The sequence below is a fragment of the Prinia subflava genome, chromosome 14, assembly GCF_021018805.1.
Source record: "Prinia subflava isolate CZ2003 ecotype Zambia chromosome 14, Cam_Psub_1.2, whole genome shotgun sequence".
Taxonomy (NCBI): Eukaryota; Metazoa; Chordata; class Aves; order Passeriformes; family Cisticolidae; genus Prinia; species Prinia subflava.
In genome coordinates, this window is record NC_086260.1 from 14,810,928 (window position 1) to 14,829,754 (window position 18,827).

The 18,827-nt window shown below is 44.1% G+C and overlaps 1 protein-coding gene and 1 long non-coding RNA gene across 16 annotated transcripts in view; one reads left to right on the plus strand and one right to left on the minus strand.

Moving 5' to 3' along the window:
• ATP2B2 (ATPase plasma membrane Ca2+ transporting 2) overlaps window positions 1-18,827 on the minus strand; it is a 412,644-nt gene that overhangs the window by 201,133 nt on the left and 192,684 nt on the right. Inside the window, exon 1 of one of the 15 annotated variants that reach the window (XM_063411243.1) lies at window positions 5,726-5,862. The exons of the other annotated variants lie outside the window; for them this stretch is intronic. The gene's annotated coding sequence lies outside the window, so the exon portion shown is untranslated. Of the gene's footprint in view, window positions 1-5,725; window positions 5,863-18,827 lie in introns of those variants that run through there. 15 annotated transcript variants of the gene reach the window in all.
• On the plus strand, window positions 5,947-13,466 carry LOC134557929 (uncharacterized). The gene is made up of 3 exons (XR_010082223.1): window positions 5,947-6,520; window positions 8,261-8,388; window positions 13,169-13,466. It is a non-coding gene; the product is annotated as an uncharacterized LOC134557929 (long non-coding RNA).

Consider the following 18,827-nt stretch of genomic DNA (forward strand, 5'->3'; position numbering starts at 1 on the left):
GTTGGTTTTTTTCCCAGTGTTCCTAAGAAAACCATGGGATGATTTAGGTTGGAAAGGATCTTTGAAGGTCATCTAGACCAACTCAGTGCCAGCTTCAAATGTGGAACAGCTTGCTCAGGGTCATGCCCAGCTGAGCTTTGAAAGTCCCCAAGGATGGAGATTCCCACCCCTGTCTGGGCCACTGTTCCCATGTTGGAACATCCTCCTGGTGAGGAAGCTATTTATACTTGACCAGAATTCCCCTCACTGCAATTAAAGCTTTTACCTCAAACCCCTTTGCTGTGCACCTCAGAGACGAGCCTGGATTTTCCTTCTTTTATGACCTCCACTGGTGAAGTGAAGAAAGGAATAAAACCTTAATAAAACCACTTCCACCTCTTCTCCTGAGGAGAGCTGGCACTCCCAAACCTCTCCCTGAGTGCCGTGTGCTCCCACCCCGTGGACTTCTCTGGACTCCCTGCAGGCACCAGGATCCCTCCTGTACTGGGCAGACTGGAGAAAACCCTCCAGAAGCAATTTCACAAGTTTGAAACAGAGCAAGAAGGTTCCAAAGAGTGGAAAGGACAATTATTGAAGGGTTTAATGCCCACATCTTGGCTCAGGTATCTCTGATAAAGCTGTTGAGCTGCACCTGCCATTCCAACGTGCTTTCCTTGAGCTCACAATGTTTACCCAGAGCTGCTGAGAGCAAAGGAGGAGTTGGGATGAACTTTCCCAAACTCCCTGGGAAAGGAATTTTATCATCAAGAATAAGTCTTCATAACTGGCACTGGAGGAAGAAGAAAAGTTTCCATACGATGAAGGCCATCCATTTAATCAAAACACTAATCCTAGAGTGAATTTTCTGAACACATTTGAACCTCAAGGTCAAAAGTTGCAAATACAGATTAAATACATTTCGTATATATAGGATTAGCCACACAAAAGAGATTGTTTTAAAACTTCTTTTCCTTCAGTCCACAAACTATTGGAATTAAGGGACTTGAAAAATCAGCAAAGGAGTTTGATGCATTTACAAATCTCCCTTCAATGCTATCAAGATAGCCTTGCTAAACAGAATTAATTCTGATTATCAGAGGAAAAAATTGTTTTCTTGCTTTAGCAGGTTGCATAACACCCAAAAAATACTTAGAGCAATATTAAATTCTGCTATATTGGAAGTTATACATTGTACAAGATAATGCAATACCTAAAAGTGAACACGACCATTTAGGATAAAAGTACGGCAGTGGCAGATTATTCATCACCTCCAGCTTTGTTTCATAAACACAATTTAAAAAATGAGGCTTTGGTAAAGGTATATACCGAGAAACAAAAGCAAATAGAGCAGAATTCAGATTAACAACTCAACCAGCATCCTAAAGGCCAAAATTTATCTAGAGGAGCTCTGCGGGGGGAAAGGTGCACTGAGAGGTGGGCAGGGATCGTGTACAGGGGTGGAAAAACAAAGGATTAAAACAAACATTTCAGTGGGGCCACAATGCCAATAAAGAGAGAACTCGTGCATGAAGCCTGTGGATGTGGTGTTTAACCAAAATAAAATCAGCACACATCTAGAAAAAGCAACAGGGAGTCAGGGGGGCAGCACAGGGACACAAAACAAATCCTTCTCCTGCTGCACACCAAGGACAACTTTCAGCCCAAAAGCACAAACAGGGGTGGCTGGAGGGAGGAACAAGAAGGATGGGACCTCCCAGCCTGGAGCTGGAATTGGACAATTCAACCCCAATGTGCAAATGGACCAAAACTGATCAAAGTGTGAGACCTCGTGACCGTTTGGCCATTTTGGGTCCATTTTGTGACAATTTCAGGTCAATTTTGTGCCCATTTTGGGTCCACCTTGGGTGCAGCCCTGGCCAGGCTCTTGTCCTGCCCAAGGTGTGCCCTAAAGGCCTTTCAATAAATCCCTGCTTTATTCTCTGGCTCTGCTCAGTCTCTGTTCCAGCTCAGCCTCCCAAGGCATCAGAGGCACTGCAGTCACACCACAGGCACGCAGGAAAACTGGAGAAAGGAGGAGTCAGGAAAGTGGTTAAAGAGCAAGGGATGCCTTTAAGCCCTTTCCAAATATCTGCAGCCCGAGGGAGAAGACAGGGAAGGAGAGGGATGGACACAGGCCTTGAGCCTGGAGTTCAGGTGAAAGGAAAGCTGCCAACACCTCTCTGCACCAGACATTTCTCAGATCCTCCTGGGTTAGAAACAAACACCCTCGTTTCTGCTTCCCAGGTATTTTATATTCACCAGGCTCAGCAGAACAGAGCACTCTGGCTGTGCTGTCCACATTTCCACCCTGCTGGCCAAACACAGCCTGGGTGCTCACACGGAACGAGGGCAGGGAAGCTCAGAGCAGCTCTTCTAAAGGCAAGGCCAATGAAAACTGGATTTGGGCAACCTAAAGCCACCCCAAGTTTCAGAAATAAAGGCTGAACAGCTTCCTAAAGCACTCTGAATTGCATTTTCTGTTAGATGAATGTGGATTTTGCAACACTTGCAAATCCCATTAGCAGCAAGGAGAGCTGCGGGGCTCGGTCCACACAATGCATTAGCACTGAAGTGATCCCTATTTAATTACCAAAGAAACCCCAAACACTTTTCAGTTGATTTTTACAGTGTTAAATAGCTTACAAATTGCTGCACAGATGCTTTTCCTGGCACGCATCAGGTCCAACACTTCTGCAAAGTCATTCCTTCACCTGAGCTGAAACCTGGGCCCTCAGAGAGCAGCAACTGATAAAAAGTGACATTTCCCTAGATCCCCACAAAAACTGTGGTCACTCTTTGGGGATTTCACATCTTCACTAAAGAAAACCAAGCAATCACATCTCCTTCATGTTCTGTTTTACGGCTCTGGCAATTTTCTCAACCTGGAGAAAAATTGGCACCGTTATTCTAATTATGAGAAGTGGGAGTACACGAAATCTCTCCAGCAAAAGAGAAACTGAGCTGGCAGATGCATGAAATTCTATCCTGCAAAATGACAGAAGGGGAAGTAATGGGACACTGGACCTGTCACTTACCCAGGCAGGAGTCAGCTGCTGTAAATAAAAAACTACATTCTTTGAAGCTCATTCAGATCTTGAGAAATCGACACCAAGTATGGATATTGTTACAAAATACAGCTGCGGTAACTGGAATTGTTTATTTACAAAACCTGTTGTCACTATGGCACAAAGACTGGCTCTGTGTGTGTGAGATACATTTAAAGCCCCAAACCCCAGAAAGGAACGTCTCCCATGTTTCCTGACACAGCATCATACATGAAAAATGCATGCACTTTCCTACCGAGCTCACACATTGGGTTACATGGGGGATTTAAACACCCCACTGGGCTTTTCCACCTCCAGGACAACTGCCCTGGAACCCAACAGGCACAAATCCAAGATGCCACCAAAGCTGTGGAGACATCACTGCCTGAAATTTGGAGAAAAGTGAAGGAGTTTGTGTTTTAACGATTTCCTGTCCAAGTTTATTAAGGAATCTGTGCTAAAAATATTAGAAAGCTTTCATTCCACTACAAGACACCCTTCCACAAAGTCTCCTCAAGCACAGGAACGCTCAGTGCAATCAGGAAGGGCCTCCCAGGCATTCCTATTTCAGCGGGGCAGAACTGAGCCACCAGTGACCCCTTCCACAGCAGAGACCTTTGGAGATCCGTGCAACCACAGATGTCCTGGCCCACACTTAAAATCAGACTTCAATCCCTCCTGCATCTTCCTCTGTGTTGCACTTGGTTCACCCCTTACATAATTCCAGGACTTCCTTATTTTAAGGCACATATGAAACAGTCTGGGTTCAAGCACGGAGATAACAAAGTCGTCAAACAAATCTGAACGCTTCCGAAACCTACTTTTCTCTTTTGACAACCGTCTGAGAACAGAGAGTGCAGGGAGCTGTTCCTCCTTTAAATTTAGCTTCAGCCCCTGTGAAAATTCCTCCCAATGCTCCATTCGAGTGGAAAGGGGCAATGAACCCGATTTTGCTGACCCACTCCCACGGCTGGGGGGTTACAGAAGGGGAAGAGCGAGCACACGTCAGCAGAGAAAACCCAATTTTTAATTTTTTTTTATTTCTAAGGTGGTTGTACATGTGCAGCAGTGGGGCAGCTGCTGGTGCCCCTCTGCCTGCCCCAGCTTTGTGTGCCAGGACAGGAGCTGGGGCTGGCCGTGCCCTCGGAGCCGCGTGAGCGCTGGCGCTGCTCAGATGCCTGCCTGACATGGGATTGCTCCGAAATTAGAACATTGCCCCATTTTCCACAGAGCCTCCAAGATCCCAGGGTTGTCCCTGTTAGCAAGGGGTGTCCTTGAAAACGAGGACAGCTGATAACCTTAAAGAAGGAGGGTAATTAGTCACAGCCCTGCAACCTTTTCTCCCCAAGTAACGGCGATAAAAGTAAACTCCTATTAGAATATCATTAAATGCATTATTATGCAATGCTGGTTACATAACCACGCTTTACCAACTCGGGGTATTTTCAGGCAGAATTCAGTTTCACAGAGACTTGCCCACACAGAAAGGTTTTTTAAAAGTCTGAATTGTCTCTCTCTCTCGGGGGTGAAAAAAGCTCAGGTAAATTGATGAATGGCAGATTGGCTGCCAATACTTCACATCCAACTTGAACCCTTAAAAAAAAAGTTTTTTTAAGAATCCCTTTTCAGCTAATTCCTTCCAGAGAAGTGATAAAATTCATAGAAGCATTGGCAAATCCAAATATATCACCCTATCCAGACGTTCAGTACCGTTTGAATTTCAGCTAAAAATTCACTGTGAATCCATGCAAAAATCAAGGATAAGCAAAATTAGACTACATTAAGCATGACAGCTTGAAAAATGTTGCTGCATTTTATCAAAATTAATATTGTCATCTATTTTCCTCTATCCCTGCTTCCAATAACAAGCAGGAATAGGGATATGTTCTATGTTTTACTAAAATGTTCCATCTAATTTTTCTCATTTAACAGCTTTAGCTAGCTCAGAAATGTTCTAACCTCCAAAATAAATACCTGAATATTGTTCTTACTGGTGCCTAAGCTCCAGTTAAATAAAATTCACAGCTATTATAAAGTCTAAAAGCAAGAAAAAAATGAATAGGAGCGTGTGTGAAATTCTGACAAGGCAAAAGCTGGTGCTGAATAGAATTTTAAAGCATCAGGTTTAAAAAGAAAGGATTTACATTTTCAACACAGAAATCTACATGAAATATAAGCATTATTATTATTATTTAAAGTTCATTAGTAAGCTGCTTATTTTCTTTCCAAACATTTCCTTGCAACGTCAGCCATTTAATTCTATCTATGAAATTCACCCCAAAACGCTGCATTAGTGATGGGCTACAGCAACAATTGTTAAAGAGGAAATAAATAGAATAATACAAAGAATAAATAAAGAGGAAATAAATTTCAGGTACAACCTCATCTCCAGGTAATAAATCCCACCCTCATGGTTACATTTTTCTTTCACATGCATGGCTCCATGCTCATGAATCATTTCTACTCCCATAACCTCCCGAAAGTCAAAATGCAGGGGACACTTTCAAAGCAGCCATCATTTGCCCCCGGGCTGTGCAAACCAATAATGGACATTCTCCCTCTCCCACATTTTCTGCCTCATGGCTCCGGCTCCCCGCTCAGCCTGTGCCCCCTCCCTGGAGCTCAGAGCTGGGACAGCCCAGAGCGACCCTGCAGGATGGGCAAGCACAGAGAGCTCCGTGCACAGCATCCCTCTGCCCTACCTGGAGGCTGCAGCCGCGGGATGGGAATGCTGAGGCAGCAGGGGAGAGCTGCAGGTGAGCTGAGCAGCTGAGATGAGCAGCTGAGATGAGCAGGTGAATTGAGCCGGTGAGATGTGCAGGTGAGCTGAGCCGGTGAGATGTGCAGGTGAATTGAGCCGGTGAGATGTGCAGGTGAGCTGAGCAGGTGAGCTGTGCAGGTGAGCTGTGCAGGTGAGATGTGCAGGTGAGCTGTGCAGGTGAGATGTGCAGGTGAGCTGTGCAGGTGAGCTGTGCAGGTGAGATGTGCAGGTGAGCTGTGCAGGTGAGCTGTGCAGGTGGGTTGTTCAGGTGAGCTGTGCAGGTGAGATGTGCAGGTGAGCTGAGCAGGTGATTTATGCAGGTGGGTTGTTCAGGTGAGTTATGCAGGTGAGATGTTCAGGTGAGATGTTCAGGTGAGCTGTTCAGGTGAGTTATGCAGGTGAGATGTTCAGGTGAGCTGTTCAGGTGAGCCCCGGCTCCAGCGCTGCCGTGGGGTGAGTGAGGCGCTCCCCGGCGCTCCCCCGGGCTGTGCAGCAGGGCCACACCTTTCCTTTCCTGCTCTCTCCACCCCTCAATCCCCGGATCCCCGTTCCCGGCTGGCTGCTCGGGAAGGGAAAGGGAAGGGAGGCGGCAGCAGCAGCTCTGCGCTCCGGGAGGAGGCACCGCGGGCAGGGCGATGCTTTCCCCCGCTGACAAACCCTCAGCAGCAAAGTGACATCTCTGCGGGGTGATTCCAGCTGGCCCTGCCGGAATTCACCAGTTTGCAAGAGAAGGAAGGTGGATTCCTGTGTTCCTAATTCCTCAACTCCGTGCCCACCCCAGAAAATCCCGCCCGGGCTCGGTGCGCGCCTCGGGCTGTGCCAGGGACGAGGCGGCTCCTCAAGCACAGAACAAATGGGAACAGCCCGGCTGTTTTATCCAAATTTACAGAGAAAAGGGAAAAAGAAACACTTTGATTGGAGTGTGAGTGTTTAAAAATTACAGAAACCAAAGGAGATGAGTTTGGTTCAGAGTAGGAAAAGGACAATGTGCACAGCACAGCAAAGCCTCTGGAGCCAGGAGCACTCCAAGCTGAAATTAGGATTTCTCACAACTGCTCTCAGGAAATGCTGCTGGAAAGGCAGGGAGACATCAGAGTCCCAAGCACCACATTTGACCTTTTTAGTTATTTACTGGAGTGCTGAAACACAAACCCAAAGTGGCAAAGAGAACCCTCGCACCAAACCCAGAGCACCCGGCTCGTTCTGGGGATGGGAATATTTGGGGAAATGAGAGGGAGCGGATGAAATGGGATCAGGCAGGGGATGGAACTGGATCCCAGCCTCCCTCGCTGAGCCCTGAACCACTGAACCCTCCCAAAGGAGGGAGGCAGCACAGCCAGTGCTCCAATTTTCACTTTCTCTGCCCAGCTTTGGACGCCAGGTGTAAGCCTCACCTTCTCTTTCTGTACAGCTTGCCCAAATTTTTTCTGTAACAAGTTTTTTTCTGTAATCAACACAAATATATTGAATTACTAGTCTCAGTTTTAGAGGAAATAAAGGAATAGAGGAAAGGAAAAGAGAGCTCCCACTAGCTCCAATTTTTTTAAATGTCCACCCAAAAATAAGTGGGACAAGTGGGACAATCCACGTTAAAAAACAAACCAATATTTTTTATGGCAGAGATATATACACACACAATAAGTTCCTATTATTATTATTTTTATCATTATCATTATTATTAACTTCAGGCACTTTCTCACAGGTAAACATTTTCTCCCATCAATAAAAGAATTGTCGTTAGAACAAGAAATTAATGATAAAACATCCAAAAGTAAGAAAGTTTAGTGCTGCTTTTTAAACGATTGGCTCATTTTCTCAGGAAACATGATTACATTTTAATGGTGCAAATGATGCTTATCACTGTCACAGTATGGAAATTAACTTCTGATTCCTTTAAATGACAGATCTCTGTATCTGCAAAGAGTAACATTTTCTCCTATAAAAGTATAAGCACTTTTAATAGGCTCTAGAAGAATTATACTGTGATATTTAAAGATAAACACTGTCAGACTTACCCAAGAAAAATCAAATTCTGTGAGTTAATGCATGTTTGACAGGACAGAATGTGAAAAGAGTATTTCACATGCACAGACCCTGCAGGTAAAGAAACCAATCATCCCAGATCTTTAAATTTTGGGACTTTAAAAAGACACCCCCAAAATATTTCAGATGCTTTCACCCAACTATTAAAATAAGTGGTTAAAACCTAGGTAATTAAGAAATTTAAAAATATTGCAGGGATAAAATATGGCACTAAGCTGTTAAAAAAGTGCATTTGTGGCATGCAAATGTCTCAAGATTAAACCAAATTATACCTTAGTAGGAAAGCAGTGTGTGCAACCTCCACAAAAAGTTTTTCTTAAGAAGTGAGAGGCAATTGCTGTTGGTGAAAGGACACATCTCTGAAGTGGAAGTGATGAAGATGATAAAGATCTATTGGTTATGTGTTTTTAAATAGTTTTTATTCATGTTCCAGGTCCAAACAAGAGTCTGAGAAGGCAAGCACTGAGACTGTGCTGGGTTTCAGATCACTGCAAACCCAATGCTGCAGCCACTCTGCCTTTGCTGTGGCAGAATTAAAGACCCTCAGCTCATCTTTTCCTGGTATTATTTAATTATATTATATTTTATTATATTTATTATATAAAATACCTGGTCCTGCAGGTATTTTACACCTGTCTGTCCTGAAATAAACTCCCAGTTCTGTTTGAGGGCTCCCTGCAGTGCAGCCCAGGCTCTGACACCTCCCAGGAGCACCCAGGGGAGCTTCCAGAATTAAAGACCCTCATCTTTTCCTGGTATTATTTATTATTTTATTATATTATTAAAATACCTAGTCCTGCAGATATTCTGCACCCACCTGTCCTGAAATAAACTCCCAGTTCTGTCTGAGGGCTCCCTGCAGTGCAGTTCAGGCTCTGACTCCCCCAGGAACACACAGGGGAGCTTTCAGAATTAAAGACCCTCAGCTCATCTTTTCCTGGTATTATTTATTATTTATTATTATTATTTTATTATATTATTAAAATACATGGTCCTGCAGGTATTTTACACCCGTCTGCCCTGAAATAAACCCCCAGTTCTGTCTGAGGGTTCCCTGCAGTGCAGCCCAGGCTCTGACACCCCCAGCAGCACCCAGGGGAGCTCCCAGAATTAAAGACCCTCAGCTCATCTTTTCCTGGTATTATTTATTATTTATTATTTATTATTTATTATTTATTATTTATTATTTATTATATTATTAAAATACATGGTCCTGCAGGTATTTTACACCCACCTGTCCTGAAATAAACTCCCAGTTCTGTCTGAGGGTTCCCTGCAGTGCAGCCCAGGCTCTGACACCCCCCAGGACACCCAGGGGAGGTTCCAGAATTAAAGACCCTCAGCTCATCTTTTCCTGGTATTATTTATTATTTATTATTATTATTTTATTATATTATTAAAATACCTGGTCCTGCAGGTATTTTACACCCGTCTGCTCTGAAATAAACCCCCAGTTCTGTCTGAGGGCTCCCTGCAGTGCAGCCCAGGCTCTGACACCCCTCAGGGGCACCCAGGGGAGGTTCCAGAATTAAAGACCCTCAGCTCATCTTTTCCTGGTATTATTTATTATTTATTATTATTATTTTATTATATTATTAAAATACATGGTCCTGCAGGTATTTTACACCCGTCTGCCCTGAAATAAACCCCCAGTTCTGTCTGAGGGCTCCCTGCAGTGCAGCCCAGGCTCTGACACCCCCCAGGACACCCAGGGGAGCTTCCAGAATTAAAGACCCTCAGCCCATCTTTTCCTGGTATTATTTATTATTTATTATTATAATATTATAATATTATAATATTATAATATTATAATATTATTAAAATACCTGGTCCTGCAGGTATTCTGCACCCACCTGTCCTGAAATAAACCCCCAGTTCTGTCTGAGGGCTCCCTGCCCTGCAGCCCAGGCTCTGACACCCCCAGCAGCACCCAGGGGTGCCCACCAGCACCCTGACTGGTGCAGCTCTGGTTCCTGAGGCTCTGCACACCTCGTGCAGGAGGAATTCCTGGCACGATTCCGGTGGCACCGTGACCTGTAGAGCGCCTGGCACTGCCCAAAATTCACCCTGGGCACGGCTGCATAATGAGAGCCTGCAGCTGGCAGGGAAGGGGCTGCTCCCACACCAGCAGAGGGAAAAATCCCTTTAGAGCAAAATCCCTATATCTGCTGCCCCCCCAACATCAGCACAAATAAACAACTTTTTGTGTCATTCCCATTTTCCGTAAAATTCGTGAGCAGCCTGAGCGGAGCAGGGTGAATTTAAGAATTCAAGGAATTCCTTTCCCTTACCTTGGTGATACTTTCCATTCTGAATAAGTCTGAAGTTGTTTTATCTAAATTTACAAGAAAAAAAAAATTGATTGGGGAGGGGAGTGTTCCAAAATTACAGAAACCAAACGAGAGAAGGTTGGCTGGCAGCATAGCAAATGACATTCAAGACCAGTCCAAGACATTACTTTGGGAAAGTCCCTTTTGCCACTGCTCTAAAATTTGCATGAAGCTCAGGGTAACTGAATGTTGTCTTCATATTATATTATATAATTGTCTTTTTTAGGCAGAAACATACACAGTTTCCTGTATATAATATACACATTTTCCTGTACATAAATGTAACTTTCTGGCCTGGATTACTCTGCAACCAGATAATTTTTTTGTTCTAAATTATTCCTTCTTTTATTTTTAAATTCTTAACCAGGTAGTTTTCAGGAAATCTCTGGTAAAACCAGATTTAAGTTTTTTTAAAAGTTATATGTAAGATGAGAGACGAGAAATCTGTATCACATCATTTTAGCAAGGCATAGGCACAAAGCTAAAGGAGAGAGTGGAATTTCAAGGAATGAATAAAGAGGACTGGAGATGATGGGATTTATGTGTGGAATTTATAAATTCATATACTATGAATTTATGCAGAACAAATTAAGTAACAATACTGGGAAACAATGAAGTGGAAAAGGGTGATAGGAAAACCAGGCCAATCTTCACCTGTTTTTGCATTAATTTAGTAATGTCATTTCAAATTCAAGAATACAAGGGCTCATTTAAAAGAAACTACTATTTTTAAATAAAAATTGTCTACCAAAAGTCTGAAATTAAAGAAAATAAAAGTGGGCTTGATGCAATCAATGCAATTGTATCCATTCCAGTTCCAGGGGTGACCTTTACATCAGAAATTCTGACTGCACCAGTTCTGTGTGAGCAGAGCTGGAAGAGGTGGAGGAGATACAAATTCAGACAAAAGGTGTAAAAACTACAAATTCTGACAGGTGGAGTGAGAACTCTGAATTCTGGCCAAAGCTGTGAGATATGGGGACCCCATTTGCTGCCCTCAACTCTCATCCCCCAACATCTGTTGGAGCCCAGTGCTCCTCCAGCTCCCCTAAACACGAGCTCCAAAATCTGTGTGTGCACAGAAATCCAGCCTCACTCCCAGAGAGGTAAAAACTGCCCCGAGTGCAGAGATTTCTGTGCTGGTGCAGAGATTTCTGTGCTGGTGCAGAGATTTCTGTGCTGGTGCAGAGATTTCTGTGCTGGTGCAGAGATTTTTGTGTTCTGCCCACACTGCACATTTCTCACACTCACAGGGTGATGAGCACTGATATTTCATGTGGGTGCCACGTTTCTCCCCCCAGAGGGAAGTGAGGAGTGCAGGGCAGCCCTGGTGGCTCCAGATTTTGGAGATAACTGCAGGACCTGTCCCAGAGGGCTGCCTGCCACTGTGGTACAGACTCGTGCACAAATACAGATTAAAACCCCACGTTTGAGTGCAGGTTGGATGTATTTCACCTCACCAGCCATGGATCCATGTCCCCAGGGCAGGGGTGGCACTGAGGGGCTTTAAGGTCCCCTCCAACCTAAACCATTCTGGGATGTGATGCAGGAGCTCAGGGCAAGGGGAGAAGGGTTTTGTTTTGCCAGAACCTGATGAAACAATTTTGCTCCCCTGATTTCTAAAGATGAACCAACCCAAAATTTGACCCAACACTCTCCTGTTGCATTTTATCACTCTACACACATTTCTTTTATCTGTACCTCATCCAATGTCCATAGCACAGTTTGGTTTGTGCCCCATCAAACATTTCCTCAACGTTATTAATCTAAATTCATTCAAATGCATCTGCCACAACAAACCTTTCTGCAATGTAAGAACAGAATTCTTGATTGAGAAGAAAGTTTTAAAACTAAGAGTCTTCTACTTTCTAAGGCTCTGGAAAAATTACTGGGTTTTTTTCAGAAGAACCAGTCCTTTAAAGGAATCCATCTGCTTTTTAAGGCAGGTAGAACAGAAGCCCAAGCTGCAAAACCCCTTTTAACCTCAGTAAAATTATCATTTAATCCCGTATCATTTACATCTCCTACAGCAAGAGAACAGGATTTAAAGACTGCATCTGTGCACTTTTGGGACTGTTCCCACAGTCCCAATCCCTCCCCCACCACGCTTTTTCCATAATTATGACAATGAAAATATACAAACTATAATAAGCATGTCCCAAATGTTGGACCAAAACATAAACATCCCTTTAAAAATATCCTGGTCCCATTTCAGAAGGACGACTGATCCCAGATAACAAACCTTTCCCAGATAGAATTAAATAGGAATTTCCCACCATTTTCATCCTAAAGTTGCCATGCTCTGATCCCAGCACCACCTGGACACGTTGGAAACGCTCTGAGGCAACGGGGTGGGATTTTTGGGATATCAGGGATCCCTGTGGGTCCCTTCCAGCTCAGGATATTCCATATATCCATGAGAATATACCCCATTTGGAAAAGATCCTACATCCTTTGACATCTGCTTTGCTTTGGGGATGAACGGCCAGTTCCATTATAAGACAGAAATCCTGCTCTTTTTAATAATAAAAAACCACACACACAGAGAATAAAAAAAAAACTAAGGCAAATTTTTAGTGAATCATCCAACAAAAGAGAATTTTCAGCTGGGTCTAGAGCTGGTAATCACAGCCCTCAACACGTGTCCTTTCTAGGAAAGTGCGTTTCCAGTTATCTGAGTAAATATATAAATGTGAATTATTTATATAATTATATATGAAAATACAAATATAAATTATTTTCATTTAATTGTTTAGGGAGCCTAAGGCCATTCAGCCTTTAGCAAGGCTGAGCTCTCACCACTCCCTGCATGGAAGTTTTGCCCTCAGTTTTTTACCAAATTTACCAAATCAGGTAAAACCAACACCTGAGTGTCCCTATTATGGACCTTTACGTTTTACAGATTGAGGGTGACTGCTGGTGAATAAATCATTGTGCTTCTCTGAAAGCCACTAAAATCATTAAATAAAAACCATCACAATAAAAATGTTTCTTTTTTTTTTGTCCCTCAGAGCACCAAGAGCTGCAGAGAGCTCTCTGACTTTCACAGACTGCTTCCTGAATTCCTGGAGAAGGAATAAAACCTCTTTTATTTAATAACCCCCACCAGGGCAAGGCACTTCCTAAAATGAGATGGAACCTGCAGAACCCTCCTTTCAGACCACTAAAACACAAAGATTTTTCAGAGGAGGATGCAGGAACACAAAGGAACAGACAATTTGCCCTCACCCCAGTGACCAAACCTCTCAGGTTATAAAAGCACATGTAAAATATACATATACACATAAAAGCACATATATATATATATATGTATAAAAAATACAGGCACTGCTCCACCCCTGTGCCACCAACGCTGCCATCCCAGAATATCTCTGCAGAGCCCCTTTGCAAACCATTCCTGGTACACGAGGAGTGAGCTGAGAACCAGGGGAGGGTCTGGGGGATGAAATTCTGCCCCAGTGACACATTAATGCAAAGCAGGGGGAGGAGGTGGAGTCTGCATTCCCTGTCTTGTATCCAAGCATTCAGCTGGAAGATGGGAGCCACTCAGCAGCCTGAAAATTGGGATTTTATTGGTGCAGAAGAACGGAGAGTGTAAATATAAATAGATGTAAACAGAGAATTAAAGCATTAGCTCTCGTAAGGATGGAGCAGCGCAAAGAAAAGTCACTGCCCATTTCAGACTGACTCTGCCTGAAGATGGAAAACCACTGGAAAAACCCCCAAATCCCTTCTGGCAGCAATTCCCACCCAGCTGGGGCTCAGGAACAAGCAGGGTGTGTAATAAGCTTTCAGTAGCTGCATTCTGAACAAATGAGTTCATTTTCACTTCGTCAGGTGGAATTCAGAAACCCTCAAGACAGCCATTTGTTGTTGAGATTTGAGATTAATATGAAACCAATCATTGCATATTAAAAATTCAATATGTTAATAATAATAATGCTGTTTGTTTTGCTTCTGTTTATCCCCCCAGATTAAATTTAATCCGTGTTTGTATTGGTTGCCTGAGCATCTCAGCAAAAAAAAATATCTAGAATTAGGAAATAAAATGCTGACAACTGTGATTTTAAAATAATCTTGAAAGTCCCAAAATAATCTGCTTCCAGTAGAAAGAGAAAAATGTTGATACTTAAAAAGCATTAAAACATTACAAAAATACAAGCTAGCAATCACCAAAAATTGCCTTCACTTTTCATCCAGCATTTTATACTTTTGTGAAAATGATTTTTAGAATGGCTTAAGATGAAACAAAATTGAAGTGCTGCATTTAGCTTGGACAGAGGAAAGTCACACTCAAAAGTAGAAGCTTCAACATTACCAAGAATGCTTAAACATAAAACATCTGTAAATATTTTAAACTTTATACAGTATTATGGGTGACTTTGGTAATAAAAACTCCTCCATGCATCAGTGAGCTGTATTCATGGTTTTTTTCTATTAATCTTATGCACAGAAAAGGACAAAAATAAGGAGAGGTGCTACAGAACAAGAAAATCTATTTCTAAATACATTTTTCTGTTTGAATCCCAATCTCAACATGAGAAACCCTTCAGAGCCATTCATCCAGGTCTGGATCAGAGACAAAATGACCAAAATTCTCTGAGGGTTTCCCCAAAGAACCCTCTGCACAATCCCAAGGATCAGGGTGGATTTTGCTTCATCGAAAGAACATTTTAGAACAGAGAAACAGATTTAAAATGGGCTCAGATCTCCTGTGGTTACCCCAGGACAGAAAAACTTAACTTTTCAAACTCTTGAGTTTGTGAGGGCAAAAATAATCATCACTAAAACAATAAATAAATAAATAAATAAATCTCAACACATGCCTTGCGATTTGGGTACATTGGTCATGGGACAAATTTCTGGGTTTGATCAGAGGATTCTCAGGCTTCTGGGGATGGGGATGCTGCAGTCCCTCCTCCTCCTCCTGCTCCCGGTGAGGAGCAGCTCCTGCCTGAGTCAGGATGAGCTGTCACATCTCCAGGAGCCCGCTGTCACCTGGGGCCGTGTCCCTGCCCCTGGGCTGACCCCGGGGGCTCCGAGGAGCCGGGATCAGCTATTTCAAGCTCATTACAATATCAATGGCAAGCTCAAAGGAGCTGCCAAGGCCACTTAATCCCGGAGCTCCAAACATACCTCCCAAACCCGGCGGATCTATCTCCATCCTACCTAAGCCAAGCTGGCTGGGGTTTCTCCTCCTCAGAGGAATCTCTGCAGGTATTGCTGGGTTAACTCGAAATCTGTTCACCACCACAGCCCCTCTTCATTTTCCCCTCTCCACACACCGAGAGCGGCCCCTTCACTCCCCACACCAGCAGGAATTCCCAATAAACTCTGCTGTAATCTGTTTATACGCCCTGCTGATCCAGTTTAGGCTGTACTAAGCATCCCCAGCAGCTTAGACCCGCTTTATGTAACCGGGCTGGGACCCAGAGCTGCTCCTCCACAAGCCACAGCCCTTCCCAGCTTCCCTTCAAGGACCTGATATAAAAATTCCTACATGGAGGGACTCACCTTCCAGGTGTCTGCCACTGAGAGAGTCCTTGCAGGAAGAAATATAAAACACAGATTTTATATCTATTTCTGTAACTGAAGCATGGCACTGAGCTTTGATCCTCCTTTGAAAGGGCCCTGCTAATTTGAAAATGAAGGCACAATAGCAGATCTTGTGTCTGGCTGGAAAAGCCATTCAGGCACCGTTGTTTGTTATTCCAGGGGAATTGTAGGCACAGACACTTCAAGGAATTGTAGCCACTGCTCAGAAAGGTGAATTTACTGAAAGAAGAAGTGAGTGGATTTACTACACCTCTCTCACACAGTGTTTGGGTACTTTGGAACACCCTCATGGGGCTCACTGGTGGGTGAAGAACCACACTGGCCTCTGCACTCCCCTGCACTGCAGTGTGGCTTGAATCTCCTCAATTCGAGGTGTTTGGGGTTTTTTCCTGTAAATAATCAAAGCAGCAGCTTGCTCAGAGTCCAGGAAGGCCCGGCTGGGGCCTTGCAATATAAAAACACGGTTTGAAGGAGAGGGATTTTCTACCAAGTCCTGTAGCAACAGCACAAGGGGCAATGGTTTTAAACTGAAAGTGGGAGGTTTTTATTTGATTTAAGGAAGGAATTGTTCCCTGTGAGGGTGGGGAGGCACAGGGAGCCCACAGGAGCTGCCCTGGATCCCTGGAATGTCCAAGGCCAGGCTGGACACTGGGGCTGGGAGAGCCTGGGACACTGGGAGGTGTCCCTGCCATGGCAGGGGGTAGAACAGGATGAGCTTTAAGGTCCTCCCAATCCAAATCTCTCTGTGATTCCATCTCCTGTATGAACTCTGTGATGACATCTTCATACAGAAAAAAGGAAAAAAAAGAAAAAAAAGAAAAAAAAGAAAAGGCCAAACAAACCAACCAAATAAAATTAAAATATATTTTGGAAAAATCAAAGCTGGAATCATGGCTAAAGCCAGGTTGTTACACTTAGAAGCCAAAGGAAGTAAAGCACAAATGTTAAATCACCTATTAAACCTGGCATTATACATCCACAGGTGCAGAAAAGTAAGCACAGAACAAAGTTACACCATGGCTGCTCCTCCACCAGGAAATCCTCACTCCAGCAATCTTGAGAATCATTTAAGAAGAGAACAGAAATCCCTCAGGAGAAAACAGATCTGAACACTGAAACCTGTACCAGCCCTCATAAAATACAGCAGTCTTTGCAAGAACATTCCACCACTAAGCCTGCAAAGGCAGCACAGAGAGTTTAGGAGGGAAAGGTCAGTAATTCCAAATCCAATCACGGTGATCTGGCAAACAATTTGTTGCTGAATGCTTTAAAAACATTGGTCTCTGAACAGCTGCAATCCAGCAGCTCTGCATGGGCAGACAGGTCACAGCTTTGGCTTTTTTCACTACCTCTCCTGCTGCCACTTTGACCTTTGCAATCAGAAAAGGACAGAATTTAAACCCAGCCTGGTGGCAGCCCAATAAAATCTGATCTTTTTAGCCCCTTCTCTACATAAAATCTGCATGAAGTTCATTGTGTATTTTTAATAAAAAATAGTCTCTTTAATAAAATATTGGACAACAGATCCTAAAGGTTTTTAAATGTTATTATTAATTCCATTGCCACCAGGCAATCTGGACTGAAATTTGGAACTAGCAATGTCTGACTGGAGGGAGAAGCTCAGAAAAGAAGTTGGGAAGGGAATTTAGAGAGCCAGACAGAAAAATAATACATCATCTTGTCAGGATGTAGCCAAAACCTTTCAAACACGCACCGCAGAATGGAACCGTGGAGAAAGGGGACAAATGGAAGAACATTCCCAAGGAAATCAACAGGCAGGAGCAGGACATCCATTCCCAGCCTGTGCTGACTCCAGCACAGTTTTGCACAAGGCTTCAGAAGGAGCCTGTTTGCCCCCAGCCAGGTTTCTCACACAAAGCTGGGAAGTTTTCAAGGACTCCTTCCCTGTCTTTCCCCTTCTGCTGCACAAAGACCTGACCACAAAAATCCGGGATCAATCCAGGCCAAAAGCAAACCTCAGGAGTCAGGGACAGGAGCTGACCAACAGGAATGGGTTTTGTTCTTGGGACAAGGTCCTAAGGAGAAATGTTTGGTAAGCCCTGAAGCAAAATGGGATTAATTTGATGTCTTCACCACAGGTGCTGTGAGGCAGGAACCAAGGGATGAGCCAGCAAGGAGGGGAGGGAGCAGCTGTGTCTGCAGTGCTGATCTCCACAGGAATCCCTCCGTTCCCTGTGCTGAGGGGTGGAATTCAGCTCCATCCATCTTCTGCACTCCTCACGCTGCTGTACAGCACCCATTTCTGCCCTGAATGACCTGGAGCAGTTTTCTGTCCCTGCCCAGAAGGGGCTGCAGGGGCTGGGCTGGCGGGGTTTGCCCTGTCCCTCGGGGTGTCCCTTTTCCCTGGAATTGCTGCACCTGCAGGTGGGACATGGAGCAGACAGCAAGTTCCAGGAGGGAGGGACGTGCTGGCACAAGGACGGGGCATTTTCCTGCCAGGCAGAGCTGCAGCCTCCCATTCACAGGGTCAGGGAAGATGCTAAATGCACAGAAAATCAGAGAAATTCAGCTCGAATCACGCTGCCCGTGGCTGCCCTTCCCCTGAGCCTACAGTGGGCACAGCAGCACCAGGCTGGTCCAAAGGCAGGTACCCATGGCAGCTTTTTCCACCAGCAGTGAGTTATCAGCAGTTTTGTGAGTTAATCACACAGTTACCAGCCCCTAAAGGCCTGTTTTCAGTGCTGCAGGTCCATTTATTCAGCAAAAGTATTTGGAAAGGCAAATACCCCACAGCAGAAAGGTGTGTGAAGAGCATTACTGTTCTATACCAATCCAGATGCTCCTGCAGGTCATTTACCCCTCAAAACACTCCCCCTCCAAACTACCACTGTTAACAAGATTAATTACCAACCTTATTATTCTAAAGGCTTGTCTCTCCCACTTGCAGACAGGGTATTTTTCACCATGTGACTTAAAATGGAGAGTTTATGCCTACAGGACTGGGCTTCCAGTTGGACCAATACTGAAGTTATAATTTATCAATCAAATCTGAGAAAAACATTTCAAGCCTTTAGGTCAGGCAGAGGAGAAGAGGACTACACCTCACCCACAGTTTATTGCTGGCGTATTTGCTATTTTAGACAAAGAAAAGTG